Consider the following 13,216-nt stretch of genomic DNA (forward strand, 5'->3'; position numbering starts at 1 on the left):
TGACTCTTAAACTACCCTCTGAATTGGCCGAGCGAGACACTCAGTTCAAGGGTAATTGGGGATGGGCAACAAATGCTGGCCCAGCAGCGAAGCCCACATCCCAAGAATGAATAGAAAACAAAAAGGGTGGCAGAGGCCAAACCCTCATTGTGTTTAAACAGTACTTGGATTTCTGCCTGAATGTTCATTATGTACAAGGTAACAGATGGAGAGCTGAAAAGAGCGGCTGGGTAACACATTTTTCAGCCAGCACTGAGACAAAGGGCTGAATGGCCTCCTGTGACAAAAATTTCTAAGACTCCTGGTAAAATCACTTGTATAAACGGGAAGCATTGATGGAATTTAGGGCGTTATCCCATCCTAATTCCATCACTTAAATCCGCGATCCGAGCCAATAATCCCATATTCCCAATTGTCTCGCAAGTCCTGATGTTGGGAAACGGGGATAATATCACCCCTTTTCGAACTTCCAGGCCCCCACATTCTGACAAACATGCAAGAAGCAACGATGAGCGTAAAAGAGTCACGTAAAAGCTGAGTGGGTTTTGTGTTCTGGAATCCCAAAGTTCGGGAGCCGCATGCAGCCGGGCCACGCCTTCTCGGATTCGTGAGTTAGCTCCTCCGCTCGAACGTGAGGGTGTTTAAACACCAGCCGAGACATTGGGCTACTTAACGCTCCAATTCGTACGGGTGGAGATTAGGGAACAGGTTCAGAACCGGCTTGTTGATGGTGTGAACAAGTGCGTTGAAAAAGCAGCTAGAATGGCAATGAGGTGGAGGGGATAAAATCAGCATTTGTGTAATTGCTGCTGAACTGCACTCTCTAAGCTCATACCTGCAGCAACATTGGATTCAGAGCAATTCATTTTTCTGTAAACCGGTTTGGTGGGTTTCATGTTTCTTTTGAGACCGGGGTTAATCTTGCCAAACGCCATTTTAGTCCAGACGTTACCATGACATCAATCAGTGAGCTGCCATTTTGGAACTCAACACTCCAGCTAACATCCTCTCTTAAACCCAAATGGCTGAAACAACCACACCCTTCAACCCACTGCCTCTGCCCCCTCCCCGCACAGCGGTTCCCAAAGTGTATGTCGTCCCCCCCCCCCCCCCCCCCCAGTGGGGTCACAGGTCAAGCAATTAGCATCGCAAACTGTTCTGTGAGGCATTGCCAGCAGCCGCGGAGCAGAGACTCAGATTTGACAGTCCTGGAATTAGCTGCAAGGCCCCAGGATGTTCAGGAAGCAAGTCACCCACCTGAGCCTCAGCGAGGCACAGCGTGTTAGCCTTCTGCACTTCAGTAAGGATTAACTCACTGATGACATGCGCGAAGTGGTTAGCGCTGCAGCCGCACAGCGCCAGGGTCCCGGGTTCAATTCTGACCTTGGGTCACTGGCTGTGCAGAGTCTACACGTTCTCCCCGTGTCTGCGTGGGTTTCCTGGGAGTACTCCAGTTACCTTCCACAGTCCAAAGAAGTGCAGGCTTGGTGGATTGGCCATGTTAAATTGCCCCTAGTGTCCAAATTTGTGTAGGTTACGTTGAGAGGTTATAGATATAGGGCGGACCAGTGGGCGTACGTAGGGTGCTCTTTCAGAGGATCTGTGCAAAGTTGATGGGCCAAATGGCCTCCTTCTGCACTGTTGGGTTTCTATCCGACACGTGCTGCAGCCAGAACCTGGGAGCGGGACAAGGATGGCACTGCCAGCGGCTGTGAAGGTGACTGCGATGATGAAGATTCATGAGCCTGGCTCCTTCCAGACTGGAGGTGGAGATATTTGTAACATCCCAGAGTTTGTCACACACTGATGCATAAGGGAGGTCACTGAGATCTCCATTCAAAGAGGTTTCATTTCATTACATTCATTTCATTCTTACCTGCCAGAGAAGCAGGTGCAGCCAGCCTGCAGTGTTACAGGTGTCCCCATGGTGCAGGTGCCATTCACTGCACACACCTCGCTTTACTGGAAATAACAGAGATCCCATTCCCTCAACGCGCAGTTAATGCTTGACAATCAGTGGAGAATTGTACCAGTGAATGCCCGGCATCCTGACAACAGTCAGGGAAACCTCCTTCTGTCGTTGTCTGCCGTGCCAGCTACATTTGACCCGCCGTAGCAAAGCAAAGGCTGCCTACTGGGAGCTAAGGTCTATTTGCCAACCACATGGCTGATTACTCTGATGCACAGGAGCTTGAGAAGGATGAGGAAGAAGAGGAAAGGGAGAACAAGGAAGACAGGAGGCAGCCAGTACAGTCCCTTTCCGCCTGGGCTGTCCATGAGGAACCCAGCAGAGTGCAATAGCAGTTAACACAACCCCAATTCCTCAATCACCAACAGTCCCACACCTTCACCTATCACAATGTCCACTTGGCCACAATGCAAAAAAGTCACCATTCCTAACCACGGTTTGTAAATGAAATCACGCCATATCCCAAGCAAAGGTCAACCAGTTCCCCTTGAGCATTCCCTGAGTATCTGTCTGCCTTAGCTGGCCCTGGTTGTTACGACCAGGCCTAGGTGAGGTCCCCCAAGAGTTGCTGATCAGGGCGACTCACCTCAATTTGTCACCGCCCAGCTGGGTTAGCCCCCAAATTGTTGCAAACTCGGGTGAGGAGGGCAGACTGGCTCTGTGCTTTTATTCAGCCGTGCACCCCCCCCCCCCCCCCCCCCCACTCTGCTGGTATGTGAGCCCTGCACAAAGCCCTGTGCCAAGTTGGTGCTGAACACCTCTAGACTCGGTGGGATTTTCCAGCCCTTCCCGCCGCAGTATCTTCCAGTCCCGTCAACGGCGACCCGCCACCGTGGGTTCCCCAGCAATAGAGGCTGGAAACAACGGGAAACCCTGTTGACAGCAGCTGGACTGAAAGATCCCACCACGAGTCATTAATCGGCCAACCTCCGTCGCTGCAATTCACGTCACGGGGGGGGGGGGTTCCTGCCCCTTAACATTGAATGCATCTTTTGGCCTCCCACCCCATCCTTTCTGGTTGGAGAGCCAGCGGGTGCTCCACATCACCTCTTGTAGTGAAGGCCGCACGAGTTAAATGCCACTCAGGCACTTGACAGGTCAGCATTGGCCCCTACCCAGGAGTCCCACCTGCCGAGCGCTGCCAGCCAATTACAGGTCAGCAGCTCTATTGAATGACAGCGTTACCGTTGAGGAGGTGACTGCCATTGGTGTGAAACCGACTGGAGGCTGAGGATCATTGCTGGATCCCAGGCCATATGCGGGTCTTCGCTGGAGGGAGGTCGCGAGTGACATTGCGGGGCCGAGGCGGAGCGGGGGAGGGGTGTTGGCAGCAAGGGCAGGGGTTCTCAGCGGGGCCCACCCTTCCCAATGCCAAGCTCCGCCTCTGATGGTCATTGAAAAGGGTTTCCCCCCTGGGACCTGCATGGGTTTGTTTGTCGTGCTCTCTGCAGGGTGAGCCCCCCCCCCCCCCCCCGTACACTGTTGGATTAATACCAGCAACAGTGGGATGAGGCCATCAAGTGGACATGAACATCACTTAAGGACCTCAATTGGTGGCAGGACATGTTGGTCGTCCACAGGCTTTCCCGTCACAAGCTTAATCTAGTGGGGTCCCCACCCACCATCCTCCCACCCTATTTAATGCCCCCTCCCCCGCACCAAGGCCAGCTTGAAAAAAGCTCCAAACGCACCTTGGGGACGACAATTAAGTTCCTCCATTTCAGATAGACTTCCAAACACACCATTCTTTTGGTAGGTATTCCTAGCAGTATTCTCCTGTTTCCCGTTGAAGTCCTCTTCTGAATCCTCTGCCGTAGATCCCCTATGTCAACATCAGAGAGCTGGTACCTGTGTTACCACTGCTCCCTCACATGATCAGCATCCCGTCACCTCTGTCACTCACCACAGAGGGTCTGCTCGGTGTGAGCGTGTCTTAAACCCCTGTGCATCTTCGCAACGCAGCCCAGACCTCCCGTGTGTGCCCTGGCACCCGGTTATAAGGCACTGGTGAATAAGGCATCGATTGGTGGGGTGAAAAACTGAGCTTGCGGTCGAATGCAAGTTCAGCATGTCAAGGCTGAAAAGGAAAGAGGTGGGGGGGGGGTTGAGTTATGCACTGACTTTGTGCAAAAACATGATTCGGGGGGATACAAACTGGGGTTTTCTTACACTATGAGTGGACTTAGATGCCACAGTCTGTGGTAGTCGAGCGTGGTTTGGTGCGGCCCAGTTTTGGGTATTATCCAATCCAGTCCCCGCCAATTCTAAATGACCACCGGGGCGAAGGAGTCGGTGTGCACAAGCTGAGGTTAGATCCTTCAACGAAATGACGCACAACAAACAAGCCACTGCCCCAAACAGCACAGCCAAAGAGATGCTGGGTGAATAATATTCTGCGCAGAAAGCTTACAAGGAAGCTGATACGTTTAAAATGTGATGTGGAAGAAAATGAATAACAGATGTAAGGCAGTTGGCACTTGTATCTGTCACACTGCTCAAGCAACAGCCCCACCAGCGTGGAGACTGGCAGTCGATGCAGCATGGAACATGCATTACAAATAGGCTGACTGTACTGACGTTAGAAAAACAAGCCTGGGTACTGGACCAAACAATGAACGTTAGTGCAAGGCAGATGACATGTGCTGGCTGGAATGAATTCCAATAGCATCGACAGGAACTGACAGCAACAGGCTAACTCCGTGAAAGGCAAGCAGGTTAATAATAGAATGATATACAACAGAAGGAGACGATTCAGCCTAACATGTCCAGGACTGGTGGGTTTATTCCACAATCTCGCTCTCAAAAGAAATAAATGAAAGCCAGCCCTACAAAATCATTCTTGTCACAGCTTTGGCCAATGGGTCGTGGCCACTAAGCCACTTCCTCCATCCACAGCGTGTAGGGTTTTCCAATCCCTCCGTGTCCCTCGCTCCTCCCTGTCTCTGGCAGCACGGCTTGTGATCGTCTATCTTGAGCTGCTTGTGAGCTGCCCAGTTTCACGAGCGCCGAGTGCATTTGAGCTTATGTTCAGCTGAGTTGAGGATGTGAAGCAGGGGGAATGGCGGAAGTGACTGATGTACCTGATCCAAAAGGGGGACAAGGAATCAAAGATGCCGGGGATCAAGTCACGAAGAAAATTGAGAGGTGTCGATATCATCACCGATGGAGGAGGGGAGAGTTGGGAAGGGTGCACGAGAGAGGGGGTTTGGGGTAGTGTTTACAGGAACAAAATTAAGTCCAGATCAACTAGGAGTAGGGAGACCAGATCATGTCGGAGCAGGAAGATTAAGAAATGGCTGGAGTGACCCTAGATAGGAATAGAAAGAATGTGAGTGTTGAGACCACATATATCAGGGCAAACTTGATGATGTGAATATGATGGTGGGTAAAGAGTCAGAGACGAAGGTGAGGTTGAAGAAGTTGAGGAGGACAATGGAACTCAGAGGATGGAGTGAAGGGAAGCCTCAAGTGAAAATTAAAATCGCCTAAGGTGCGTACGTTCTTGCAGCAAAGACGGATGGAGGAGATGTTGGTGAGTCAAGTGCGTGGGAGCCCAAAAGGCATTGATAGACAAATAGCATTGAGATAGATGGCTAACATGAACACATCCAAATTGTGGCAGCGTTTGCTCAATCTTTTGGCTTGGCAATCACATCTCATCTGAGCTCAGTAAAAGGAGCAATGAAGATCCCTGGAAAAGTGGATCGAAGATTGGAAATTCTCCCACTTGGCTCATCTCAATGGCTTGGCTCAGTGGGTCGCATTTTCTATTCTCAATCAGAAAATTCAAGTTCACCTCCCACTTCAGCGCAGATTGAAATCCTGGTTGGTGCTTCAGTGCAGTTCAATTAGCTGAGATGTGAAACCAAACGGTGCGGGTAGGCATTAGAAACCCTTGAAACTATTGAGGGAAGCGTAGGCGAGTCGCCCCCATGTGTTGGCCAACGCCCCTTCCCCAAACATCATCAAAATTAGATTAACTGCCCATTCACCTCATTGTTGCTTGTGGGACCAAACTTTGTGCAAAAGGCCTTCAGAACCTACCAGCATTGCAGTTACCGTGCAAACGATTAAACTTCACTAGGTGGGGATGAAAAGTGAAGTAAGATACTGTGTCCTTTCTTATTTACCATAGTCAGCTACTCTGTACGGCAGCAGAGAAAATATTCTGGACTTCTTAAAGTGTTGCAATTTTTTTCAAGTGAATGGTCCTTGGTTTTCAAGGGCAGCACGGTAGCATTGTGGATAGCACAATTGCTTCACAGCTCCAGGGTCCCAGGTTCGATTCCGGCTTGGGTCACTGTCTGTGCGGAGTCTGCACGTCCTCCCCGTGTCTGCATGGGTTTCCTCCGGGTGCTCCGGTTTCCTCTCACAATCCAAAGATGTGCGGGTTAGGTGAATTGGCCAATGATAAATTGCCCTTAATGTCCAAATTGCCCTTGGTGTTGGGTGGAGGTGTTGAGTTTGGGTAGGGTGCTCTTTCCAAGAGCCGGTGCAGACTCAAAGGGCCGAATGGCCTCCTTCTGCACTGTAAATTCAATGATAATCTATGATTAATCTAGGACAAAGGTTTGGCACAACATCGTGGGCCGAAGGGCCTGTTCTGTGCTGTATTTTCTATGTTCTATGGTTAACCAGGTTGGTCCTTTGGCCGGGATTTTGCAGCAACCCCCCTACCCCCCCCCAGCGGTAAGTTTTCCGCCGGCAGAGACAACCTGTCATTGGCCAGCATGTTCTCCAGTGGTGTGGCCAGCGAGCCACGAAAACCGGCATTGCCTTGGGCAGGACCGGAAGATCTCGCTGCCGGTCAGTGGTGAGCCTGTAGTGGGGATGGTTGGGGTTGGGGGGGTTATCCTTTCTGGTCTCCAATGCAACTTTTTTTTAACTTCCTGATGAATTTCCTCCAGGGTTGCATCGCAGCGGTGTCCCGGAGAGTGATCTTCAACTCCTGGAGTCTCCGGGTCAATCCTGGAGGTTTGGCCACCTTACCCAGGCCCCCTGTATAAAGTATAAACCAGGCATCCAACCTGAATTCGCCCATCCTCCCGGGGTGGATTGCGGCACAATTTTGGATATTATACAAATGTGCTACCGGGCTTGAGGGACATGATTAGTAATATAAGGTTAGATAATGAGCACAGGCCATAGCTTCAGCCGAGGATCCAGGCAAAAACAGCAATTGCCTTGAGCAGATGTCTTTCCCATTTGCACTGCTTCAGACTCTCCAGCAGAAGTCCTCCTAAGATTTCCTGCAAAGTTGAGCAGTTAATATCTGTGGAGGACCCGCTGTATTGGAGGAATCTTTGACCTCCCACTACAAAATCTGCCAGTGGGAGCCTGTGCACTCACCCAGGACGTCGTTTGTAAGCGACCGGCATTCAGCCGGCATTCATACCAGCTGCGCAAGTTTGCATTCATTAAAAAAAATATTAGAGTACACAATTCGGTTTTTTTTCCGATTAAGGGGTGGCCAATTTAGCGTGGCCAGTTATGGGGTGGCCAGTTTAGCATGGCCAATCCACATTAGTCTACACATCTTTTTTGTTTGTGGGGGTGAGACCCACGCGACATGGGGAGAGTGTGCAAACTCCACACGAACAATGACCCGGGGCCGGGATCGAACCTGGATCTTCGGTGCCGTGAAGCAGCAGTGCTAACCACTGCGCCACCGTGCTGCCCGTACAAGTTTGCATTCAAACCAGTTAAATTTATGCACCTGGACACCCCATACCCACTCAATCCAAAACCATCAATTTAATTTTATTGAGCTAAGAAACTGCTTACTCTTCGTTCTTTGCTTTATGTATCTCTCTTCAAAATTCAATAAATTTCATTGCAATTTGTTTCATTTGATTTCAATACATTGCTTCCATTAAAATTCTGCACATGAGCCATTATTGCCTTATTGAAAGGGTAGGGCAGAAAGATACAGCTCCAAAGCTTCTCTTTTCTATCTTTGCACACACTTTCTGGCGAAACATTCGCCCCCAACTAAATCTCTCCTACTCAAAGGATTTGTCTTGTCTTTCGTCTGTCCTTGTTCAGAGGGTTGGCCACAACACAAACAACTTTTCTCCACTGATTTCTATTCTCCACTATCCTCCCTGCCTGTCGCACGGAGAGGCCAGTCCACGTCCTGATACAATCCATTCACACCATCTTGGGTCCTCCTTGCACACATTTTCCAAGTGGTTTGCCCTTTCTTTCCCCCAAACGCTCCTCTCCTGTTCGCTTAGTGAGAAATTGACCCATGGGGAATTGCAGGCATGAATGGGACTGGCACATTATCTTACTGTCTTATCAGGTGCTTCAATTTGTTAATTACATTAATTACGTGCTGTACATTTTACATCTTGGAAAAATGCACAGTCGACTCGAATTTCTACGTGTGTGGCAGGATTCATTTGCAATGCTTTAAAATGTCTACTCCTTACTGTTAGCTCCAGCTTCCAGCTCTTTCTACAGCTTTTTCACTTTTCCCTGAGTCCACAGCCAGGCTCAAACAATCAAGCACAGTGAGCATCAATTGTAAACAGACTCACATAATCAAACACAGAACATTTGAATGCTACATGACTCACTAAAGCTTGGGGCCGCCATACCGGTTGAGTGCTGAAAGGCAACAACCTTAAGGGCACTCCCGCCATAGCAAACTGAGGGTCTGGAAGCCCCTGGGACAATTCACATCAGAGAATGTTTGACATGAAGTGCAAACGTAGGTTGTAGCTATAACCTGGAATGGCAATGTGGCGAGGCATCTTATGTACGCTACTGAAAGACGGTGTTCTGTACTGCATGGTGTAAGTGTTGTCAGATTGAAGTGTTATTTTACTTTATTGTATCCTTTGTCATGGGCCAGGGTTTAGAGAACCCCAAAGTGTATCATAGAGTTCTCCTGACCCGCAACTTTTACTAGATTGTGGTATGGGGAGCACACGGCCCACTCTACAGGTGTGGTGCAGCAGAAATGGAAAAGTATTTTTTAAAGCAAAACAATGTTTATTCTATGAACTCAAGTTAACCTTTTTAAAACAGTGAACATCTTAGCAACCATCAATTCAAATACAAACCCCAAAGAATACGACACTAAGTAATCCTTTAAGCTTTCCTTTTAACATCCATAAGACTTAAAACACCTTTTACCAGAAGCACATTAGGTTCACGTTCACCACTGAGAACATTTATAATTCTGAAATCACCAAATGATCAAGAGATAGTCTTTTGATGGCAGCAATTGATGCCGAGGCAAGAATAATTCATGCCTGCTCGAATTAGAGAGACCAGCAGTAAACCTGCTTGGTCTGGCTTCAGCTCCAACACTGAAAATGAAACTAAAACACACCCTGTAGCAAACAGCCTAAAACAAAAGTAAAAAGCTGACAGACAGCCCAGCTCCACCCACTCTCTGACATCACTGCAGTAATAAACACCCATTTCTTAAAGGTACTCTCACTACAGATACTTATATACACACCCATTCATAAACACCCATTTCTTAAAGGTACTCTCACTACAGATACTTATATACACACCCATTCATAAACACCCATTTCTTAAAGGTACTCTCACTACAAATACTTATATACAAACCCATTTATAAACACCTATTTCTTAAAGGTACTCTCACATGACACCTTTTATGAATAAAGTATACTTTTGAAAACGGTTTGCTAATTCCACAAACTGTCCATTTCATTGTTGACAGGAACCCATGAATATACAGGGTGACATCTTCCGACTGTTCACGCCAGCGGGATCTTCCAGTCCCGACGATGGTGCGTCCTCGCTGCGGGTTTCCCAGCGGCGTGGGGTGGATTCAGTGGGCAATCCCATTGACAGAGTAAGACCAGAAGACCCCACCACCGGCCAACAGCAGGCCGCTTCCTGCGGCCAAGGGGAGGCCAGAGAATCTCGCCCAGCATATTATCAGCAAGTATTAAACAGAACGTAACCATTTTCCTACCAATCCGCTGCCTCACCACCGACATATATTCTGCCGAGGGTTTTATCCACTAAACTTCCAACTTGCTTCTTTCCCCTGATGTTCCTCAATAAAACAAAATACCTGAATTTCAGTTTTGATTCTGTCCCCCTCTCCCCGCCGTGTTTCCTCCCCACAGTCTCCATTGAATTTAGAGACACATGGATATCACAATATATCACGACATCAAAACAGGATGGCCCATCGCTGGCTAATATTTAACACAAATGTTAAATTCCAACCAGGTCGTAAACGACGGAGGGGACAAAAGGATAAACACAACCTCTTTCTTTGCACAGGAGAAAACCCTCCCAGCCAAGTTGGTACTGAATCTCCTGGTCTGGGGATTCAAGGAGTGGGGAGGTAAGTATACATTCAGGCTTCAAGAAAAGCAAGTATGGAATATATGCCACAATTGCAAAACAGAAACCCAGCATGCAGTTTATGAATATCCTGCCTCCAGTGACTGCACACATATTGAGCTTGTCGAGCAGGCATGAACTATTCTTGCCTCGGCATCAATTTTTGTCCAGCAAGGCTGTCTGAGAAAGCGGGATAAATCAGAGGACGCTGCAACCCCAGGGTAATTTGTAACCCTCGATGGTTACTTTGTTCAGCCTTATTGAAAAGTGAAGTCTAAAATACATCAGGGTGGAACAGCTCTTCCACAAGAAACTATACAATTACACAATTAAGAAAGATTGGACGTTTCTCCCAACATTCCTTTCCCGGGGCCATGCGTGCAGCACTCTGCCGAGAAGCAAGGGATGCGGAGGGAGATTTAATGCTCCTCGCAAAATGATTCCTGGATACTTAAGAAGGTTCCCACTGGGGCGAGTTGGTTTTGCTTGTTTTATCTTTTTCTTCAGAGTCCTGCAAGACTCGAAGAGGCCAGCATCCGAAGAGTGTCAGGATTGGGAGGGCGGGGGAGGGAGGGGGGTGGGTTTGAACACGGGCCTTGGGCGGCAGCTACATTTCATACTTTGTGTTTGGCCCTGGGGACGTTTCAGAAGCGGGAGCCATGGCCCCATCTCCGCTTATCTCTCACAAAGAACTTGTACTCTCAGATCACACAGCTAGCACAGGAAGCTATATGCGTGTTGTGCATGGCTTTAACCCTTCAATTACTTTGCTGTTCAAGTAGTAGACACTTAAAAAGTTTAGGCAAATGTTTAGTCAAAATGTCTACAGAACTTGGGAATGTATTTCCCTTCACTGTAATAAAACACAGCTTGGGAATGATAATGAAACTTGGCCCCAGATCGCAGTACAGGACCGTATCCCTTCATTAACACAACTTTATAGTTAGATTTGAGCAAAGTACATCCTGTTAATGTCTTTGTTTCTCGAGGACCTTTGATGCTGCAGTTGGAGACATTCAAATGACACAATGCTGAGACACAACAGATAACACTGTTGCCTCTGGATAGCGGGCTGTGAGTTTCAGCACTATAGCTAGTGATTGTGCCCAGAATTCTATTTGTGACTCAGGCCAGTTACTCAGGGGCTGTTGCATCCTCAGCCACTCCACCGTATCCTGCACCGCCCAGCCCAGGTTTTCACTCCCGGGCCGGGTGAGCGGAGTCGGGGGAATTCCCAGCCTTGCCAATCTGACCTTCAGTAAATGGAGGCCTGCAGTTGTGATTTGCGTTCGGGAGGGACGAGATGCATTGGAAGTCAGGCCCACCGTCCCCAGTATGAGTGCGGAAGTGGGCTGAGTGGAAGGCCGACCTTCCTGCTTCGGCATTTGGTTGCATTTAAGATTAAAGCAAAAAGCAGACCGCCATCCCTGACCCCTTAGCTCCCCTCACCCTGCAAGACACTCCTCACGCCTCATCATGCCAATCTATGCCACCTCATGTCCCGTACCAACCCCCCCATGGCCCTTCAAATCCCTGTTCCCCCACATCCCTTTATAGGCCTTATGCAGCTTAGTGCCAACTCATGCAAACCCATGCTCCCACCCACCATTCTTTGCCCTTACCCCATCCACCTAACACCCACCATGGGGAAACATCAGGAACTATGCTGACATAAAATAAAATCACGGGCGAGATTCTCCAACCCCCCGCCGGGTCGGAGAATCGCCGGGGGCTAGCGTGAATCCCGCCCCTGCCGGTTGCCGAAGTCTCCGGCACCCGAGATTCGGCGGGGGCGGGAATCGCGGCGCGCCGGTTGGCGGGCCCCCCCCCCCCGCGCGATTCTCCGGCCCGGATGGGCCGAAGTCCCGCCGCTAAAAATTAAACCACCTACCTTACTGGCGGGACAAGGCGGCGCGGGCGGGCTCCGGGGTCCTGGGGGTGGCGCGGGGCGATCTGGCCCTGGGGGGTGCCCCCACGGTGGCCTGGCCCGCGATCGGGGCCCACCGATCCGCGGGCGGGCCTGTGCCGTGGGGGAACTCTTTCCCTTACGCCTCCGCCACGGTCTCCACCATGGCGGAGGCAGAAGAGACTCTCTCCACTGCGCATGCGCGGGAATGCCGTCAGCGGCCGCTGATGCTCCCGCGCATGCGCCGCCCGGAGATGTTATTTTCCGCGCCAGCTGGCGGGGCACCAAAGGCCTTTTCCGCCAGCTGGCGGGGCGGAAATTCATCCGGCGCCGACCTAGCCCCTTAAGGTTGGGGCTCGGCCCCCAAAGATGCAGAGCATTCCGCACCGTTGGGGCGGCGCGATGCCCGACTGATTTGCGCCGTTTTGGGCGCCAGTCAGCGGACATCGCGCCGTTTCCGGAGAATTTCGCCCCACATGTCTATTGATGACATTAATATTTTAAACATAAATACAGGTTTATTGACAAAAATGATTCACTACCTAGAAATTCCTTCAACTAATCTCTTATGAAAGCAAATGTTTCTATTATATTATCATATTGATTAGTCACTCAAGCTGCTCACTTAACAGGCACCCCACTGTGATAATCAGTCATCGCAGCACAAATCCTATAATGATGTCCCTAAGGCTTATATCAACAAACAGAATGAAATATTAAGCACTGATTTTTGTGAACTCCAGACTTTTTTTAAATGTAAGCCCAGCAGAGTTAAACCCAGTGACAGCTTTTACAGTTCCAATGAGTTTTGAAGTTCTTTGACAGCTTTGATAGTTCCAGTTAGTTTATGCACCTTTTACACAAAACCCTGTTTACTAGTAATAATTACAATGGGTTAGAGTGGCGTGGTGGCACAGTGGTTAGCTCTGCTGCCTCACGGCACCGAGGACTCGGGTTCGATCCCGGCCCCGGTTCACTGTCCGTGTGGAGTTTGCACA

At 49.5% G+C, this 13,216-nt stretch overlaps 1 long non-coding RNA gene across 3 annotated transcripts in view; it reads left to right on the forward strand.

The window, feature by feature from the left end:
* Positions 1-10,233: 10,233 nt before the first annotated feature.
* The window catches only part of LOC140425577 (uncharacterized), an 81,616-nt gene continuing 78,633 nt past the window's right edge, over positions 10,234-13,216 (forward strand). For all 3 annotated transcript variants that reach the window (XR_011947898.1, XR_011947899.1, XR_011947897.1), the window contains exon 1: positions 10,234-10,313. This is a non-coding gene — a long non-coding RNA (uncharacterized lncRNA). The remainder of the gene's footprint in view (positions 10,314-13,216) is intronic.

This window comes from Scyliorhinus torazame, chromosome 6 (assembly GCF_047496885.1).
Source record: "Scyliorhinus torazame isolate Kashiwa2021f chromosome 6, sScyTor2.1, whole genome shotgun sequence".
In the NCBI taxonomy this organism is placed as follows: domain Eukaryota; kingdom Metazoa; phylum Chordata; class Chondrichthyes; order Carcharhiniformes; family Scyliorhinidae; genus Scyliorhinus; species Scyliorhinus torazame.